The sequence below is a fragment of the Mesoplodon densirostris genome, chromosome 3 (assembly GCF_025265405.1).
Source record: "Mesoplodon densirostris isolate mMesDen1 chromosome 3, mMesDen1 primary haplotype, whole genome shotgun sequence".
Classification (NCBI taxonomy): Eukaryota; Metazoa; Chordata; class Mammalia; order Artiodactyla; family Ziphiidae; genus Mesoplodon; species Mesoplodon densirostris.
Genome location: NC_082663.1, coordinates 54,326,237 through 54,348,919, shown reverse-complemented (window position 1 = coordinate 54,348,919; position 22,683 = coordinate 54,326,237).

Genomic DNA, 22,683 nt, shown 5'->3' with positions numbered 1-22,683 from the left:
TTTTTTTTTTTTTTTTTTTTGCGGTACGCGGGCCTCTCACTGTTGTGGCCTCTCCTGTCGTGGAGCACAGGCTCCGGATGCGCAGGCCCAGTGGCCATGGCTCACGGGCCCAGCCGCTCCCCGGCATGTGGGATCTTCCCGGACTGGGGCACGAACCCGTGTCCCCTGCATCGGCAAGCGGACTCCCAACCACTGCGCCACCAGGGAAGCCTGCAGAACACTCTTTGACAGAAATCATAGCATGTTCTTCTTTGATCCAGCTCCTAGAGTAATGAAAATAAAAACAAAAATATACAAACGGGATCTAATTAAACCTAAAAGCTTTTGCACAGCAAAAGGAAACCATAAACAAAACAAAAAGACAATCGTTAGAATGGGAGAAAATATTTGCAAGTGAAGCACCTGACAAGAGATTAATCTCCTAAATATACAAACAGCTCATATAGCTCAATATCAAAAAATACAAATAACCCAATCAAAAAAAGGGCAATACGGGATTTCTCTGGTGGCACAGTGGATAAGAATCTGCCTGCCAATGCAGGGGACAAGGGTTAGAGCCCTGGACAGGGAAGAACTCACATGCCGCAGAGCAACAAAGCCCATGCGTCACAACTATTGAGCCAGCACTATAGAGCCTGTGAGCCACAACTACTGAGCCCATGTGCCACAACTACTGAAGCCTGACTGCCTAGAGACTGTGCTCTGCAACAAGAGAAGCCACCTCAATGAGAAGCCCGCGTACTGCAATGAAGAGTAGTCCCTGCTCGCCTCAACTAGAAAAAGCACACATGCAGCAGCAAAGACCCAACGCAGCCAAAAATAAATAAAATTAAATTTAAAAAATGGGTAGAAGATCTAAATAGACATTTCTCCAAAGAAGACATATAGATGGCCAAAAAGCATATGAAAAGATGCTCATCGTCACTAATTATTAGAGAAATGCAAATCAAAACTACAATGAGGTATCACCTCACACTGGTCGGAATGGCCATCATCAAAAAAATCTACAAATGGGCTTCCCTGGTGGTGCAGTGGTTGAGAGTCCGCCTGCCGATGCAGGGGACATGGGTTCATGCCCTGGTCTGGGAAGATCCCACATGCCGCAGAGCGGCTGGGCCCATGAGCCACGGCCACTGAGCCTGCGCGTCCGGAGCCTGTGCTCCACAACAGAAGAGGCCACAACAGTGAGAGGCCTGCGTACTGCAAAAAAAAAAAAAAAAAAAAAAATCTACAAACAATAAATGCTGGAGAGGTTGTGGAGAAAAGGGAACCCTCCTACACTGTTGATAGGAATATAAATTGGTACAGCCACTATGGAGAACAGTATGGAGGTTTCTTAAAATACTAAAAATAGAATTACCATGTGACCCAACAATTCCACTACTGGCCATACACCCTGAGAAAACCATAATTCAAAAAGAGTCATGTACCACAATGTTCACTGCAGCTCTATTTACAATAGCCAGGACATGGAAGTAACCTAAGTGTCCATTAACAGATGAATGGAAGATGTGGCACATATATACAAGGGAATATTATTATGCCATAAAAAGAAACGAAATTGAGTTATCTGTAGTGATGTGGATGGACCCAGATTCTGTCATACAGAATGAAGTAAGTCAGAAAGAGAAGAACAAATACCGTATGCTAACACATATATACAAAATCTAAAAAAAAAAAAAGGTTCTGAAGAACGTAGGGTCAGGACAGGAATAAAGATGCCGATGTAGATAATGGACTTGAGGACACAGGGAGGGGGAAGGGTAAGCTATGAAGAAGTGAGAGAGTGACATTGATATATATATACTACCAAGTGTAAAATAGATAGCTAGTGGGAGGCAGCCACATAGCACAGGTAGATCAGCTCAGTGCTTTGTGACCACCTAGAGGAGTGGGATAGGGAGGGTGGGAGGGAGACGCAAGAGGGAGGGGACATGGGGATTTATGTAAACGTATGGTTGATTCACTTTGTTATTCAGAAGAAACTAACACAACAGTGTAAAGCAATTATACTCCAATTAAGATGTTAACAAAAAAACTAAAGATAGAGCTAATATATGACCCACCAATCCCACTCCGAGGCATATATCTTGAGAAAACCATAATTCAAAAGCATGCATGCACCCCAGTGTTCTTTGCAGCACTATTTACAATAGCCAGGACGTGGAAGCAACCCAAATGTCCATCGACAGAGGAACGGATAAAGAAGATGTGGTACATAAATACAATGCAATATTACTCAGACATAACAGGGAATGAAATAATGCCATTTGCAGAGATGTGGATGGACCTAGAGACTGTCAAACAGAGTGAAGTAAGTCAGAACGAGAAAAACAAATATCATATAATATTGCTTCTATGTGGAATCTAGAAAAATGGTACAGATGAACTTACTGGCTATGCAGAAATAGAGTCACAGATGTAGAGAACAGTCTTATGGTTACTAAGCGGGTAAGGGGGACAAGAATTGGGAGATTGGGATTGATATATATATACTACTATGTATAAACTTAATAACTAATTAGAACCTACTGTTTAGCACAGGGAACTCTATTCAATGATCTGTTGTGATCTACACTGGAAGGAAATCTAAAAAAGGGTGGATATATGTATACATATCTGATTCACTTTGCTGTACAGCAGAAACTAACAACAGTGTAAGGCAACTATTCTCAATAAAAATTTTAAAAATGAAGAAAAACAAAAGAAAAAGAAAATCAGAGTCTAAATGTAAGAGCTAAAACTATAGAATAATTAGAGGAAAATATAGGGACAAGTCTTTGTGACCTTGGATTAAGCAATGGTTTCTTAGATATGACAGCAAAAGCACAAGCAACAGAAGAAAAAATAGGTAAATGAGACTTCATCAAAATTTAAAACTTTTGTGCATTCTTCACCAAGAAAGCAAAAGACAACACACAGAATCAGAGAAAATATTTGCAAATCATCTATCTGATAGTGGACTTGTATCCAGGAAACACAAAGAGCTCTTATAACTCAAAAATACAAAGACAACCCAATTTAAAAATGGGCAATGACTTGAGCAGACATATTTTCAAAGAAGACATACAAATGGGGCCAATAAGCATATGAAAAGGTGCTCAACCATTAGTAAAAATATTAGCCATGGGGAAACCTTCAAGATGGTGGAGGAGTAAGATGTGGTGATCACCTTCCTCCCCACAAATGCATCAGAAATACAGCTACATGTGGATCAGCTCCTACAGAACACCTACTGAATGCTGGCAGAAGACCTCACACCTCCCAAAAGGCAAGAAACTCCCCACGTACCTGGGTAGGGCAAAAGGAAAAAGGAAAAACAGAGACAAAAGAATAGGGACTGGACCTGCACCAGTGGGAGGGAGCCGTGAAGGGGGAAAGGTTTCCACACACTGGGAAGCCCCTTCGTGGGCGGAGACTACGGGTGGCGGAGGGGGAAGCTTCGGAGCCACAGAGGAGAGCACAGCAACAGGGGTGCGGAGGGCAAAGTGGAAAGATTCCCGCACAGAGGATTAGTGCCAACCAGCACTCACCAGCCTTAGAGGCTTGTCTGCTCACCTGCCACGGCGGGCGGGGCTGGGAGCTGAGGCTCGGGCTTCGGAGGTCGGATCCCAGGGAGAGGACTGGGGTTGGCTGCGTGAACACAGCCTGAAGGGGGCTAGTGCATCACGGCTAGCTGGGAGGGAGTCCAGGAAGAAGTGTAGACCTGCCTAAGAGGCAAGAGAACATTGTTTCAGGGTGTGCGAGGAGAGGGGATTCAGAGCACCGCCTAAATGAGCTCCAGAGATGGGCACGAGCCACGGCTATCAGTGAGAACACCAGAGACGGGAATGAGACGCTAAGGCTGCTGCTGCAGCCACCAAGAAGCCTGCCAGCACAGGTCACTATCCACACTTCCTCTCCCAGGAGGCTGTGCAGGTCACCACTGCCAGGGTCCTGTGATCCAGGGACAACTTCCCCGGGAGAACACACGGCACACCTCATGCTGTTGCAATGTCACACTGGCCTCTGCCGCCACAGGCTCGCTCCTCATTCTGTACCCCTCCCTCCCCCCGGCCTGAGTGAGCCACAGCCCCCGAATCAGCTGCTCCTTTAACCCCATCCCGTCTGGGTGGGAAGAGACGCCCTCAGGCGACCTACATGCAGAGACGGGCCCAAATCCAAAGCTGAAACCCAGGAGCTGTGCAAACAAAGAAGAGAAAGGGAAATCTCTCCCAGCAGCCTCAGGAGCAGCAGATTAAATCATCTCCACAATCAACTTGATGTACCCTGCATCTCTGGTATACATGAAAAGACAACGAATCATCCCAAAATGGAGGTAGTGGATGTTGGGAGCAACTATAGACTTGGGGTTTGCTTTCTGCATGTAATTGGTTTCTGATTTTATGTTTACCTTAGTTTAGTATTTAGAGTTTATTATCATTGGTAGATTTGTTTATTGATTTGGTTACTCTGTTTCTGTTTATATATATATACAGATATATATTTTTTTCCATTTTCTTTTTTGGTGAGTGTGTAGGTGTATGTTTCTTTGTGTGATTTTGTCTGTATAGGTTTGCTTTTACCATCTGTCCTAGGGTTTGGTCTGGTTTTTTCTTGTTTGTTTTTGGGGTTTCTTAGTATAGTTTTTACCGCTTGTTATCATTGGTGGATTTGTTTTTTGGTTTGGCTGCTCTTTCTTTCTTTTCTTTTTTTAAATAATTTTTAAATTTTTAATATTTTTTTATATTTTTTATTTTAATAACCTTATTTTATTTTATTCTTTCCTTCTTTCTTTTTTTTCTTCCTTTTATTCTGAGCCATGTGGCTGACAGGGCCTTGGTGCTCCAGCCAGGTGTCAGGCCTGTGCTTCTGAGGTGTCAAAGCTGAGTTCAGGACATTGAGCCACCAGAGACCTCCTGGTTCCACTTAATATCAAACAGTGAAAGCCCACCCAGAGATCTCCATCGCAACGCTAAGACCCAGCTCCACTCAACGACCAGCAAGCTACAGTGCTGGACACCCTATGCCAAAAAACTAGCAAGACAGGAACACAACCCCACCCATTAGCAGAGAGGCTGCCTAAAATTATAATAAAGTCACACAGCCCAAAACACACCAGCGGACACAGCCCTGCCCACCGGAAAGACAAGATCCAGCCTCATCCACCAGAACATGGGCACTAGTCCCCTCCACCAGGAAGCCTACACAACCCACTGAACCAACCTTAGCCACTGGGGGCAGACACCAAAAACAATGGGAACTACGAACCTGCAGCCTGCAAAAGGAGACCCCAAACACAGTAAGTTAAGCAAAATGAGGAAACAGACAAACACACAGCAGATAAAGGAGCAAGATAAAAACCCATCAGTCCTAACAAATGAAGAGTAAATAGGCAGCCTACCTGAAAAAGAATTCAGAGTAATGGCAGTAAAGATGATCCAAAATCTTGGAAATAGAATGGAGAAAATACAAGAAACATTTAACAAGGATCTAGAAGACATAAAGAGCAAACAAACAATGATGAACAGCACAATAAATGAAATTAATACTTCTCTAGAAGGAATCGATAGGAGAATAACTGAGGCAGAAGAACGGATAAGTGACCTGGAGGATAAAATAGTGGATATAACTGCCACACAGCAGAATAAAGAAAAAAGCATGAAAAGAATTGAGGACAGCCTCAGAGACTTCTGGGACAACATTAAACACACCAATATTTGAACTATAGGGGTCGCAGAAGAAGAAGAGAAAAAGAAAGGGACTGAGAAAATATTTGAAGAGATTATTGTTGAAAACTTCCCTAATATGGGAAACTAAATAGTCAATCAAGGGCAGGAAGCGCAGAGTCCCATACAGGATAAATCCAAGGGGAAACACGTGAAGACACATATTAATCAAACTATCAAAAGTTAAATACAAAGAAAAAATATTAAAAGCAGCAAGGGAAAAACAACAAATAACAGACAAGGGAATCCCCATAAGTTAATCCCCACAAGGTTAACAGCTGATCCTTCAGCAGAAACTCTGCAAGCTAGAAGGGAGTGGCAAGACATATTTAAAGTGATGAAAGAAAAAAACCTACAACCAAGATTACTCTACCCAGCAAGGATCTCATTCAGATTTGACGGAGAAATTAAAAGCTTTACAGACAAGCAAAAGCGAAGAGAATTCAGCACCACCAAACCAGCTTTACAACAAATGCTAAAGGAACTTCTCTAGGCAAGAAACACAAGAGAAGGAAAAGACCTACAATAACAAACCCAAAAACAATTAAGAAAATGGGAATAGGAACATACATATCGATAATTACCTTAAATGTAAATGGATTAAATGCTCCCACCAAAAGACATAGACTGGCTGAATGGATACAAAAACAAGAACCATATATATGCTGTCTACAAGAGACCCACTTGAGACCTAGAGACACATACAGACTGAAAGTGACGGGATGGAAAAAGATATTGCATGCAAATGGAAATCAAAAGAAAGCTGGAGTAGCAATTCTTATATCAGACAAGATAGACTTTAAAATGAAGACTATTACAAGAGACAAAGAAGGACACTACATAATGATCAAGGGATCAATCCAAGAATATATAACAATTGTGAATATTTATGCACCCAACATAGGAGAACATCAATACATAAGGCAAATGCTAACAGCCATAGAAGGGGAAATCAACAGTAACACAATCATAGTAGGGGACTTTAACACCCCACTTTCACCAATGGACAGATCATCTAAAATGAAAATAAATAAGGACATACAAGCTTTAAATGATAAATTAAACAAGATGGACTTAATTGATATTTATAGGACATTCTATCAAAAAACAACAGTATACACTTTCTTCTCAAGTGCTCATGGAACATTCTCCAGGATAGATCATATCTTGGGTCACAAATCAAGCCTTGATAAATTTAAGAAAACTGAAATCATATCAAGTATCTTTTCCGACCACAATGATATGAGACTAGATATCAATTACAGGAAAAAAATCTGTAGAAAACACAAGTGCACGGGGCTTCCCTGGTGGCGCAGTGGTTGAGACTCCGCCTGCTGATGCGGGGGACACAGGTTCATGCCCCGGTCCCAGAAGATCCCACATGCCGCAGAGCGGCTGGACCCGTGAGCCATGGCCTCTGAGTCTGCACATCCGGAACCTGTGCTCCACAACGGGAGAGGCCACAACAGTGAGAGGCCCACGTACCAAAAACAAAAAAACCCCAAACAAACATGGAGGCTAAACAATACACTACTTAATAACCAAGAGATCACTGAAGAAATCAAAGAGGAAATAAAAAAATACCTAGAAACAAATGACAATGAAAACACGATGACCCAAAACCTATGGGATACAGCAAAAGCCTTTCTAAGAGGGAAGTTTATAGGAATACAATCCTACCTTAAGAAACAAGAAACATCTCAAATAAACAACCTAACCTTACACCTAAAGCAATTAGAGAAAGAAGAACAACAAACCCCCAAAATTAGCAGAAGGAAAGAACTCATAGAGATCAGATCAGAAATAAATGAAAAAAAATGAAGGAAATGATAGCAAAGATCAATAAAACTAAAAGCTGGTTCTTTGAGAAGATAAACAATATTGATAAAACATTAGCCAGACTTATCAAAAAAACAAAAGGGAGAAAACTCAAATCAATAGAATTAGAAACGAAAGAGGAGAAGTAACAACTGACACTGCAGAAATACAAAGGATAATGAGAGGTCACTACAAGAAACTATATGCCAATAAAATGGACAACCTTGAAGAAATGGACAAATTCTTAGAAAAACACCTCTGAGACTGAACAAGGAAGAAATAGAATATATAAACAGACCAATTACAAGCACTAAAAATGAGACTGTGATTAAAAATCTTCAATCAAACAAAAGTCCAGGACCAGATGGCTTCACAGGCAAATTCTATCAAACATTTAGAGAAGAGCTAACACTTATACTTCTCAAACTCTTTCAAAATATAGCAGAGGGAGAAAAACTCCCAAACTCATTCTACAAGGCCACCATCACCCTGATAGTGAAACCAGACAAAGATGTCACAAAGAAAGAAAACTACAGGCCAATATCACTGATGAACATAGGTGCAAACGTCCTCAACAAAATACTAGCAAACAGAATCCAACAGCACATTAAAAGGATCATACACCATGATCAAGTGGGGTTTATCCCAGGAATGCAAGGATTCTTCAGTACACACAAATCAATCAATGTGATAAACCATATAAACAAATTGAAGGAGAAAAACCGTATGATCATCTGCATAGATGCAGAAAAATTTTCAACAAAATTCAACACCCATTTATGATAAAAACCCTCCAGAAAGTAGGCATAGAGGAACTTACCTCAACATAATAAAGGCCATATATGACAAACCCACAGCCAACATCATCCTCAATGGTGAAAAACTGAAACCATTTCCTCTAATATCAGGAACAGGACAAGGTTGTCCACTCTCACCATTATTATTCAACATAGTTTTGGAAGTTTCAGCCACAGCAATCAGAGAAGAAAAAGAAATAAAAGGAATCCAAATTGGCAAAGAAGAAGTAAAGCTGTCACTGTTTGCACATGGCATAATACTATATATACATAGAGAATCCTAAAGATGCTATGAGAAAACTACTAGAGCTAATCAATGAATTTGGTAAAGTAGCAGGATACAAAATTAATGCACAGAAATCTCTTGCATTCCTATATACTAACAATGCAAAATCAGAAAAAGAAATAAAGGAAACACTCCCGTTTACCATTGCAACAAAAAGAATAAAATACCTAGGTATAAACCTACCTAAGGAGACAAAAGACCTGTATGCAGAAAACTATAAGACACTGATGAAAGAAATTAGAGATGATACAAACAGTTGGAGAGATATACCATTGTGTTGGATTGGAAGCATCAACATTGTGAAAATGACTCTACTACCCAAAGCAATCTACAGATTCAGTGCAATCCCTACCAAACTACCAATGGCATTTTTCACAGAACTAGAACAAAAAATCTCACAATTTGTATGGAAACACAAAAGACCCAGAATAGCCAAAAGAATCTCGAGAATGAAAAATGGAGCTGGAGGAATCAGGCTCCAGTACTTCAGACTATACCACAAAGCTACAGTAATCAAGACAGTATGGTACTGGCACAAAAACAGAAATATAGATCAATGGAACAGGATACAAAGTCCAGAGATAAACCCACACACGTAGGGTCACCTTATTTTTGATAAAGGAGGCAAGAATATACAAGGGAGAAAAGACAGCCTCTTCAATAAGTGGTGCTGGGAAAACTGGACAGCTACATGTAAAAGAATGAAATTAGAACACTCCTTAACACCATACATAAAAATAAACTCAAAATAGATTAAAGACCTAAATGTAAGGCCAGTCACTATAAAATTCTTAGAGGAAAACACAGGCAGAAGACTCTATGACATAAATCACAGCAAGATCCTTTTAGACCCACCTCCTAGAGAAATGGAAATAAAAACAAAAATAAACAAATGGGACCTAATGAAACTTAAAAGCTTTTGACCATCAAAGGAAACCATAAACAAGATGAAAAGACAACCCTGAAAATGGGAGAAAATATTTGCCAATGAAGCAACTGACAAAGGATTAATCTCCAAAATTTACAAGCAGCTCAATATCAAAAAAACCAACAATCCAATCCAAAAATGGGCAGAAAACCTAAATAGACATTTCTCCAAAGAAGATATACAAATTGCCAACAAGCACATGAAAGGATGCTCAACATCACTAATCATTAGAGAAATGCAAATCAAAGCCACAATGAGGTATCACTTCATATTGGTCAGAATGGCCACCATCAAAAAATCTACAAACATAAATGCTGGAAAGGGTGTGGAGAAAAGGGAACCCTCTTGCACTGTTGGTGGTAATGTCAATTGATAGAGCCACTGTGGAGAACAATATGGAGGCTCCTTAAAAACTAAACATAGAATTACTATATGATCCAGCAATCCCACTACTGGGCATATACCATGAGAAAACCATAATTCAAAAAGAGTCATGTACCAAAATGTTCATTGCAGCTCTACTTACAATAGCCAGGACATGGAAGCAACCTATGTGTCCATTTACAGATGAATGGATAAAGAAGATGTGGCACATATATACAATGGAATATTACTCAGCCATAAAAAGAAACGAAATTGAGTTATTTGTAGTGAGGTGGATGGACCTAGAGTCTGTCATACAGAGTGAAGTAAGTCAGAAAGAGAAAAACAAATGCCGTATGCTAACACGTATATATGGAATCTAAAAAAAAAAAAGGTTATGAAGAACCTAGGGGCAGGACAACAATAAAGATGCAGAGGTAGAGAATGGACTTGATGACACAGGTTGGGGAAGGGTAAGCTGGGACGAAGTGAGAAAGTGGCATGGACTTATATATACTACCAAATATAAAACAGATATCTAGTGGGAAGCACCTGCATAGCACAGGGAGATCAGCTTGGTGCTTTGTGACCACCTAGAGGGGTGGGACAGGGAGGGTGGGAGGGAGATGCAAGAGGGAGGAGATAGGGGGATGTATGTATAGCTGTTTCACTTTGTTATAAAGCAGAAACTAACACACCATTTTAAAGCAATTATACTCTGATAAAGATGTTAAAAAAAAAACAGCAAACATTAGCCATTAGAAAAACACAAATTCAACCCACAAAGGGAGGGGAGTGGCGAGTTATTGTTTAATAGGTAGTTTCTGTTTGGGATGATAAAAAAACTTCCAGAAGTGGATGGTGATGATGGTTGCCCAACATGCATATGTACTTAATGTCACCAAATTGTACACTTAAAGTGGTTAAAATGGTAAGTTTTGTTATGTATATTTTACAATGATAAAATTAAAAACCATAATGAGGTTCATACCCACTGGATAGCTATAATCAAAATGACAATAAGTGTTGGTGAGGATGTGGAGAAGTCAGAATGGTCATATACTGTTGGTAGGAGTGTAAAACGGTGCAGCCACTTTGAAAAACAGGTAGTAATTTTTCAAACAGCTAAACATAGTGTTACCATATGATCCAAAAATACCACTCCAGGGTATATACCCAATAGAGTTTAAAACCCATTTCCACACAAAACCTGTAGGTGAACATTCAATGACTATTCTTCCAAAAAGTGGAAACAATTCAGGTGTTTATCAACTGATGAATGGATAAACAAAATGTGGTAAACTCAGGTAATGGAATATTATTCAGCTATGAAAAGTAATGCAGTACTGATACATGCTACATGGACAAACCTTGAAAACATTATGCTATGTAAAATAATACAGACACAGAAGGCCACATATTGTATGATTCCATTTGTATGGAATGTCCAGATTAGGCAAATCCATAGAGACAAAAAGTAGATTAATGTTTGCCAGGGGCTGGAGGAGGGAGGAATAAAAAACAACAGCTAATGGGTACACAGTCTCTTATTGGGTATGAAAATGTTCTGAAATTAGATATTGGTGATGGTGGTAGCATACTTTGTGAATGTGTAAATTATATTTCAATAAAGCCGTTATTTTTTTTTAATGATCAAGTGGAGTGCTGAGTAGGCACGGCACTTCAAAGAGTTTAACATCCTATAATTATAACACTGCTAAGTGCACTGAAAGCAAATATTTTAGGGTTGGAAAAACCACACACCTCACATACCCCTTTCTCTGCCTGAGGCCATTGTTTCTCATTTCCAGGTGATTCACATCCCTTTGCTATGATCTCTTGCTCTACATAAGAAGGATCAGCTGAAAGAATGGAATCCTACAAGTGTCTGTGGGTTCCCTTGTGAAATACCGAGAAAAACAGTGACGATCATGCATGTGACTCACTGCTTCACTTGTCCCTGGCTTTGGTGAGGGCAGAGAGCCACATTCTCAATGAAGCCAAGAAGACATAGTTATAGGTAAGCCCATGTTGGTCAGACAGTAGCAGTACACACTCATACTTGAGACAGAGCTTGTGCTCTCAGCATCCTCAGAGCCAACTGCAGAGAACCCCATGTAATGGATCCTCGCAAAAAAAATGTAAACAGTTCTAGAGAGACTTTAAGCATAAGCAACATGGTGCTTGGGAAAAGCCTCCACCACACACCAAGATGTAACTGTGGTCTGCTATGCGTCCAAAAGGCTAAAACCTTAGCTTATTACACTAAACAAAATTTGGTGCAAAATGAAGTAAAAAGAGTAAATGAAGACTCTCACTTTGGTAGAAATTGTGATATCTTTAAGCATTAAATACCATTTTAGCATATTTTCTTAGTAATATCTTGAAATAAATAGAACCTAAAAGTGGTTTTAGGTTATTGGAGAGAGACAATATAATGTACTGGTCAAGTTCAAGAGTTTAAAAAACTCTAGAACCTCTTCTTCCTAGCTATAACTTTGGGGAAATTACTTAAACCCTCTGAGCCTCTGTTTCCTTATTTGTAACATTAAGGATAACAGTAGCATTGACATCATAGGGTTGTTGAGAAAACTAAAGAAGGTACAGTGCAGGTAAAGTGCTTCAAATGGAGCCTGACATACGATAAGCCCTTAACTGATGAATCAACTCTTTTGAGCAACAATTCTCTTTCACCGGAGTAGGGAACATAAAGGTCTGGGAAGTGCCTCCTCCTAATATTACTTGTGTACCAGGAACTCCAGTCTCCCTCCCATCTTGGCCTCCATCTCCTAGGGGGTATGTTGTGCTCAACTGGAACTTCCTTCTGTTCTTCCTACAAATCGCCTTCTCCTTCAAATCTCACCGTTTCTCTCAATGGCAACCTTATTTGAAATCCTGAAGATAATTTTGACTCTCTCTCCATTCCCTATACCCCCCAAAATATTTCAATCCTTGTCAACTCTTCCCTTTGATCTATCTTGGCTCTCTGACTTTCACTGTATGTATTGCTGTTGTCATCCCTGTAATTTATGCCCATTCTTGTCCCTGATGGATCGCCTTACCTGCAGGTCTTTGTAAGGCAAAATACTGTTACATATTGGATCAAAGCTAAATATCAATTCTGACTAAAGGCCCAATCATTTTGCCTGTTCAGTTTCATCTACCACCATTTCCCAATATGAAATGCCTGCTTTATTTTATTTTTTTAATTATATTATGCAAATAAAAAGTTTTACCTTTTATTTTCATCAAATTAATCTCCTTATCACCTGTCAAAAATACCAAACATTTTTTTCTGGTCCTAGTTGTTTTTTTACATAAATGTTACTTTTAAAATTATCATACAGTAAAATTTACCTTTTTCTTCTGATGTGCAGATATATACTACATGTTAATACATGTGTGGATTCATGTAACCACAACCATAATCAAGATACAGAACAATCAAAAATAAAGTATGGATGAAAAAGACAGGTCAAACAGGGGAGTCACAAGACTGAGACTCAAGAGTTATGGTCCCATTGCTGTCAATAAAAAAAAAGTTATAGAACAGTTCCATTATCCCCCAAACCCCCTTTATAGTGCTCTCCCTTGAGAGTCACCCCCTTCTTTCCACCATAACCCCTGACAGCCTGACATACCTTTTGCTTATGCTAATCTCGCTACCTAGAATGTCTCCAGCCCTCTGCTCTTCCAAGTCTATAGAACTCATCTGTCGAGATATCACACAAGGGCTTCCCTGGCTTCCCTGGTGGTGCAGTGGTTAAGAATCCACCTGCCAATGCAGGGGACATGGGTTCGATCCCTGGCCCGGGAAGATCCCACATGCCACGGAGCAAACAAACCTGTGCGCCACAACTACTGAGCCTGCACTCTAGAGCCCACATGCCACAACTACCGAAGCCTGTGTGCCTAGAGCTTGTGCTCCACAACAAGAGAAGCCACGGCAATAAGAAGCCCTCACGCTACAACGAAGAGTATCCCCTGCTCGCTGCAACTAGAGAAAGCCCATGCACAGCAATGAAGACCAAACACAGCCAAAAATAAAAATTAATTAATTAATTAATTTTAAAAAAAGATATCACACAAACTCCATGTCTCTGTGAATCTCTGACTATAAACCATGTGCTGGTCTATCCAGATATTCACCCATTTATTTATTCATTCTTGATTCAAGAAGCATTTATGAAACATTATATGACAGACACAGTGTGAGGCACAAGGAATACAAAGATAGATCAGAGCAGCCTCCTGCCCTGAGGAAGCCCACAGAGGGAGGTAATAGTGAGTATTGATCACTGCACTACGTGCAGCAGGAAGGATAGCTGCACGATAAACAGTGACAGTCCAGGAAAGGGGAGGTCAGTTCTGTCAGAGGGGACATTTATACCATGTCTTCAGAGGAAATGAACATCCCATGAATGTCTTCATGTGCTGCAGGGACAGATTCAGTTTATGAGGCCTGAAGAAAATGCCATTTGCGGCTTCTGATTAAAAAAGAATGCAATGTTACAAATATGAAGATAGGTAAAATTACAAATTTTCTAAACCTGATAAATTTCATGAGCGTCAAGAATTCCACAAAAACAACACATTATTGTTATTGTTTTGGGTTTTTTGTTTTGTTTTGTTTTAGTGAATTAACTCTCCAAAACACTTGTATGATATTTTCCCTCAGCACTTTGGCCTCCTCCTCTGATTGATTTTATATTATCCTTTTCAACAGAGAGACTGGGAAGACAATTCAGTCTTTCCTCTGTCATGGGTGTGAGAAATCCGATTTCTGTGACTGATGATTTTAGAAGTTTCTTTTGGTTTTACAACTTTGTTATCAGCCATGCCTTGTCTGTAACTTGCTCTGCAGCATCTTTCTGGGGCAGAGGAAAGCCTGAGAGTCTCCCCATCCTCTGATGCCACCCCAGGGATGGAGGTGGGAGTGTGAGGTGGCCGTGGAGCCCGAGGCATAGTGGCCCCCAAGCAGGGGCACAAGCAGCTTCTAGTTCAGATCTTCCCGTGGAGATTAAAGACAGGCAGATGCTCAATGAGGCAGTCAGGGGCAGGCTATCACTGAGGTCTGGGCAGGTGGGGAGGCAGCATGGACAGCCCACTGGCACTGCCTGTAGTCCCAGGACTACCACCCCAAGATGTGACAGTGCTCCTTGGCTCAGGTCCCTAGCTGGGCTGTTGCTTCCTCCCTGAGTCCCAAGAATATGCCAAGCCTTGGAAGGTGCACCTGCCAATGATGGGCCCTAAAGCATAAGGTTCATAGCATCATCATAAATCCGCTTCTGTGCAAAGCAAGAGTGTTTAAAACAACAGGGCATATTCAGAGAACTTCCCATTGTCTAGTATTGCTGGGGGACTGCTGGGAAGTTTGGACTTGATTCTTCAGGCAAAGGGAAGCCAAAGAAGGTTTCAAAGCATGTAAAAGAAGTGGTCAACTTTGTCCTGTGGGAAAGGCAATGAGGTGAAAGCTGCAGGATGGATTAGGGGAAGAAGTCTCGAGAAGGTGATTGCAGTGGTCCAGGAAAGAAATGACAACGGCTGGAATGAAAGCAGGAGGAGCAGAGTTGGAAATGTAATGACAAGAATGAAATTAGGAACCTCGATAGAAACTATTGAGTGTGGTGCCAAGTTCTTGTAAGTGTCTTAACTTATTTAATCTTCAGAGATCCTCAGAAAACAGATGAAGAAACTGAGACTTTCAGAGGTTAAGTAACTTGTACACGATCAGTAGGTAACAGGGATTAGGACTCAGTGCATCTGTTTCCAGCGCCATGGAAAATGACACCAGATTAGATTTGGGGGTAGAGGGAGACAAAAAGAAATGTTGGAAAGGGGAGAATTTAAGGTGAATAAGATACTGTAAACTGAATCAGGAAATACTTTTCCCTCCTCTTGATTCTTATAGCAAAAAGTTTATATTATTGTCTAGGTGTTTCACAGGTGAGTGTGCTATTTCTACAAACAGACCATAAACTACCTGAGTACAGCATTACTTATGCTATGTATCATATACTCAATCAACAATGAGTGGGTGTCCACTTAGAGCCAGAGCCTGGGCTAGTCACCAGGGATACAAAGAGGAAGATGACAAAATGCCTTCCCTGAACTTCAAGAGTTATAGCCCAGTGTGAGTGACAAAGGATTTTGATGTGATATTACAGGACAACCCTAGAGTTATAAACACTGTAATCTTAAGAGCACAGGGGTGAGAGCTCATCTAGACCCACCTGAGCAGGCCATGAAAGTATTCAACAGCAATAATACTTAAACTAGGGATCAGCATATATAGAGGAGTTCATTAGATAAATATATTGTATTGAATAGAAGGGCCTTCCAGCCTGATGAAACTAAATGCATAGCAGCTAGAGATGCTAGGTGTATTTGGTAAGAGACAAGAGTGATTTAGATGGAACAGAAACCTAGAGGCGACTGGTTGGAGACTGACAGTAAGTAATTCTGAAAATTACCATTAACGACCAGTCTGTACTTACTTGACTGCCTGGAATAACTGATGCATGGGATGATTTAACCAGGGTGTTGAGAGCAGGTGAAGCAAGATGTGGCTGCCCATGGTAGATTGCCGTTCCTTATATGCACACCCTTTTCAATGTGACTTCGCTACTCTTCCCATCAAAAGGTGGGTCTATTTCCTCATTCCTTGAATTTGGGCTTGGCCATGTAACTAGCTTGGACAAATGGATCACTAACAACTGTGATGTAAGCAAAAGCTTGAAAAGTGCTTACACATTGGGGTTTACCATCTCTTGCTGTTCTCTGGGAATTCTTCTACCACTGTGTGAACAAACCCAGGCTTGCCTCCTGGAGGATAAGAGGGCTAATGGATAGAGGCTCTATCCCAGCCATTTCTAAATCATCTAGACATCTGAGTGACACCAACCTAAATGATCCAGCCTCAGCTAAGCTGGCCTAGATAAGAAATGCCCATTAAGCCCACAGGATAGCAAGAAAGTATAAATATTTATTGCTTTAAGCCACTAGATTTTGGAGTGGTATGTTACATAGCAAAAGTAACAGACACACTGCTCTACTGACTCTCTTCATTTTGACCACAATCAGGATTATGAACATCAAAAGCAGTTATTCACTTGGGTTCTTTCCTTAGACTTCAGGAGGGTGAACCAGTGAGTCCTTACGATTAGAAAACAAAAACTTCCAAACCTGGATGCCATTACTATTTGATTCTAGGATTCCAATGCCATTATAATCTGTGAGTTAGAACAAGGATTTTGCTGGACTACTTACCAGCTCTCTCGTCTCTCTAACCACATCTTTTCTGGAGATGCTAAGTTGGGTTTAGGCTCAGGGGTAATAACAGCAAAGCGGACTCCTGTTTTGTGAGGAGGATGGAATCTTTCTCCCCTTTGAGCTTTATTGAAAAATTGTGGAGAGATATTATGGGGCTGATTTTTCTACCTCAAGGGGAAAAACTCTGGGTTATTGTCTTTCCATAAGCCTATATTGTACCAGCTGTTCTACAAAAGAAACAGTCTCTTACTTACGATCCCGATGGCATAAAGCTTAAGATTTTCTGCTTTGTTTTCTACATAGTTAAGTTCGTCGGTTACTTTCCTTAGTTAATCTGAAATATCTTGGAAGAGTGTTGAAAGGGGTTTCACAACAACAAATAATTCTCCTAGAGGGAAATGTCAGGAACTCAGCTACAGATGAAATAAATGTGAAACATGCCATGTCCATCTGCTCCACTCCCCATTCCATCCTCTGAGAAATGAGCAAAGATAAAGATGAAAGATAGTAAGTTCTGATACTTGAAACTTTTCCATAGTAAAACTGACTTGAGGCAAAAAATCAAAAGATATTTCTTAAGTGCATTTGCTTACACATAGAAGTTGAAGACAGTGAGAGCTACAGAAGAAGGTACTAAATCTGTATACCTATCTCAGGGTTCTGAGACTTCAGGGCAGACCACCAGGGGTCCAATTTGCATGAGAGCAAGAGACACCAAGATTAAGACTCTTAGGGAATGAGAGCAAGCAGAGGTAATATTTCAGTATTCACTCGCTCAGAAAGCAGCTCTCCAATTTACACAGTGGAGAGGCCATTCATATCTCCAAACTCAACTCGAACATCACCTCTTCTAGAAGCATTCCTGACTACTGTACCCTAGAAGGGAGTTCATAATTAATTTGTGTTTCTATCTTTGCACTTACCAGCCTGCTTTTTTTTTTTTTTTTTTTTTTTTTTGCTGTACGCGGGCCTCTCACTGTTGTGGCCTCTCCCGTTGCGGAGCACAGGCTCCGGACGCGCAGGCACAGCAGCCATGGCTCACGGGCCCAGCCGCTCCGCAGCATATGGGATCCTCCCAGACCGGGGCATGAACCCGTATCCCCTGCATCGGCAGGCGGACTCTCAACCACTGCGCCACCAGGGAGGCCCACCAGCCTGCTTTATAATGTACTTTCTCACATATCTGCTTCTTCCACTAAACTGATAACGGCTTCAGATGGCAGGGGATGGAGGGGCTGTGTCTCATTCATCTAGCAAAGGAGTTATCATACAAGAAATAGAAAAGAAGTAAATGTTGAATTAATAAATTAGATACCAGTTAATGGAGAGTGAATAAGATAGAGGGTAGAGCTACTCAAATATTCTTTGGTAAAGACACTAAGGAACTTATTCCAGGTTCCTCAATAAATGTCACAGACAGAAGGCATGCAGTAATCTAGGTCCTTGTTATTCAAAGGGTAGTCCACCAACCAGCGGCATCAGCATGATCTGAGAGCTTGTTGCAAATGCAGAATCCCAGGTCCCACTCTAGACCTACTGAATCAGAATCTTGATTTTAACGAGATCCTTAGGTGATTCACATGCACATTAATGGCTGAGAATCACTGATCTAAGACAGTGGCTTTCATAGTTGCCTGTACATTGGAATCACCAGGAAAGTTTTACAAAATATTGATCTCTCGGTCCTACCTCCATAGATTCTACTTTGAATGGTCAGTGACTTCTTTCTAGCCAAGACTGAGTTGCAGAGACCTAATTTATCCTTCCTGCCTTAAATGAAAGAACAAAAATAGCATATATGACACCGTGATTTTCAGACTGCATTAGTTATCTATTGCTGAGTAACAAGTTACCCCCAAATTCAGCAGCTTAAAACAACACGCATTTATTACTTCACAGTTTTTGTGGTTCAGGAAACCAGGCATGGTTTAACTATTATGAAATTGCCACAAATTATCAATATCAAGAAGGACCCAAGGTCTCTCCCAAAGCTGCAGTTGAAGTGTTGGCCAGTGCCATGGTCTCATCTGAATGATTGACTGAAAAAGAATCCACTTCTAAGCTCACTCATGTAGTCATTGTCAGTTCCTCATGGGCAGTTGGACTGAGAGCCTCCATTACTCTCTGGCTGTTGGCCAGAGACTGCTCTCAGTTCCTTGTGCTTCATCAAGCAAGCGAGAGAGAGAGTGTTCTAGCAGGATGGAGGTTAGAGTATTCTGTAACCTTCTGTAATCTTAGAAGTGACATCCTACCACACATGCCATATATTTGTTAGTTACTGGATCTAGCACCCACTCAAAGCATGAATACCAGAACGTGGGGATCATTGGGGGCCACCTTAGAAGCTGCCTACCACACAGATATTGAATAACAGATATCAAGGCACTGTGATTTCTAACAAAAGGGTAACAAACAAAGCCAGTTGAACCACTGTACCAGCTTATTGTCAGAAGGCAGTTCTGGGCTGCAGTGCATGAAAGGGGAAATCAACAGAGTTCTCTATGAAGTGAGCCCTATGAAGTGAAGATACAGAGAGGCCAAGGATGTAAGAATTTATGAGTCTGAGTACTATTTGCAGAGAGAAAGCTCAGGAAATCTACTGAGGGGTCCCCTTGAGTCTCTGGCTGTGCTAATATGTGCATGTCTGAAAAGAAACTACCTGAATACAGGGAAATGACCATGAGAAAGAAGTAAAGAGAACAATTTCCAGAGTTCACACACAGGGCAAGAATGGAAGTGATCATAATCCACAAGACATAGATAGAATCCTCAGATATTCTTTAGCTTATACTAAAGGCTGCACTGGACTTGTCCTAACAAAATTTAAAAGGAAGTCTGTAATGTTTCAACTAATTCCAAGTAAATTAATTGAGTGCCAGAGCAAAATCCACCACTATTTGAAAAAATACCACAAAATCCAACAATCAATAATGTAAAAGTCACAAAGTCTAACATCCAATAAGAAATTAGCAGGCATGCAAAGAAGTAGGAAATAGGCCTAAAACCAGGAGAGAACTCAATCAATAGAAACAGATCCAGAAGACAGAGAGAATGGAACTAGCAGATAAGAATCTAAAAAAAAAAATGTTAGAACAGCTATTGTAAATATGCTCCAGATGTTTAAGAATGTGAAGAAAAATAAGACCATGATGTCGAGAAAAATGGAAGATATAAAAAAGAACCAAATGAATGACAAAAAACCCAAAATAAAACAATCCAACATGTGAAATGAAAAATACACTGTTTGGGATTAAGAGAAGACTAGACACTGAAAATTTCAATGTTTTTGAAGACACAATCATAAGAATATCCAAAATGAAGCAGAAAAACACTGAAAAAATGTGAAGAGAGCAGCCGTGATCTGTGGGACACCATCAGGCTAATATACTTCCAGTTGAAATTAGGATCTAGGAAGGAAGATTTTAAAAGGGTTGGAGGGGCTTCCCTGGTGGCTCAGTCCACCTGCCAATGCAGGGGACACGGGTTCGAGCCCTGGTCTGGGAAGATCTCACATGCCACAGAGCAGCTAAGCCCATGTGCCACAACTACTGAGCCTGCGCTCTAAAGCCTGAGAGCCACAACTACTGAGCCCAAGTGCCACAACTACTGAAGCCCATGTGCCTAGTGCTCCGCAACAAGAGAAGCCACTGCAATGAGAAGCCCACGCACCACAAAGAAGAGTAGCCCCTGATGGCCGAAACTAGAGAGAGCCCCCAGAGCACAGCAACGAAGACCCAACGCAGCCAAAAATAAATAAATTAATTAATTTTAAAAAATAAATAAATAAAAAGTGTTGGAGGTAATTTTGCATGAAAAAGATAAAGAGTGACTAGCTGTTTTCAAATAAATTAAGAGTAATTACCAATAGATAACTAACAGTATTGCTCATTCCTACTATACAAGATAGAAACAAGAAGAAATAATTTTAAATTTCAACAGTGAAACTTGGTCACTGAAAGTAGAACTTATTGACCAGAGAAAGCTCTAGGTTTGCAAAACATTTCAAGTGAAGCTATGCTCTCCTGACAGCAAAACATCTGGTGATACTGAAAAGTTCATCCAGCTGACCTTTTAAAGTCATGTGGATAAAACATCTGTAAGATAACTGGATTTTTTAATGGATTAATTGAACCGAGAAAATGTTTTGTGGCTTTGGGGAAATTTTACCTAAATAATGAAAAACAAAGGAGTCATATTCTGTTTGACCTTCTGGGGGGAATAATTTATATTACATAATTAGAATAACAATCTCCATCTGGCAGTGGACCCATTCCTATGGGCTCATACATACAGCAGAGCTCCACCTAATTAGTCGTGTTTTCAGTGAGATTACAGTAAGATTTACTTAAATTACTCAATGTCCTGACTCCCAGTGATTCACTGCTGTCTGCCACATATAAACCAAAAGCTTATAAAAACCCTAAACAAACTGATAATTTTTTTTTAGAACAGAGAATGAAGGTATTGAGAATTCTCATCATGTTCCAAACTTGTTATCTTCTTGGATTCAGGCAAGAAAGGTCTTTATTGACTAATGTTTTAGAGCACAAGTAAAAACTACGATGAAGTGAAGTTGGAGGACTGTCATGCATCCATAAGCTCTTTTTCCAGAAAGCTAATCACCAAATGATCAAGGCATAGGGGTAAGACAGGAATAAAGACACAGACCTACTAGAGAATGGACTTGAGGATATGGGGAGGGGGAAGGGTAAGCTGTGACAAAGCGAAAGAGAGGCATGGACATGTATACACTACCAAACGTAAGGTAGATAGATAGTGGGAAGCAGCCGCAGAGCACAGGGAGATCAGCTCGGTGCTTTGTGACCGCCTGGAGGGGTGGGATAGGGAGGGTGGGAGGGAGACGCAAAAGGGAGGGGATATGGGAACATATGTATATGTATAACTGATTAAATTTGTTATAAAGCAAAAAATAATAAAAAAAATGATCAAGGCAGTGGTTCTCCAAGTGTGTTTTCAGCATCAGCATCACCTGGGAACTTGTCAGAAATGCAAATTCTTGGGTCCCACCCAAGACCTACTAAATCAGAAACTTTGTAGGTGGAGCCCAGCAATCTGTGTTTAATAAGCCTTCCAGGTGATTCTGATACACACTGAGGTCTGACAACCTGTGGGTTAAAAGAATGATTATTCCCAGCTGAGCTGAAGCTGGGTTTCAGGCTCCTTGTATCATCAGTGATCCTTATGGGTCTCTCTCCATGAACTGGGATGCACAGGAGTTTCAGGTTTTCTAGATGAAGGAAAGGGACATGGAAGATGGGAGTACAGCAAGATGTCTGGACATTAAACAGTATAGCATATATTAAGTCTACTTAATTTTAAAATTAATTCTACTCACTTAAAATCTACTCATTTTAAAAAATAGAACTTTTACACATAATAGAGTCCATAATTATTTGTTGATTATCTAATTCAGCTTAGTCCTTCTGCCTAATGAACTGGTTTTGATCCCCAAAGGAGTGGGGAGGGCCAGAAACTTAAAGATTGATGCTC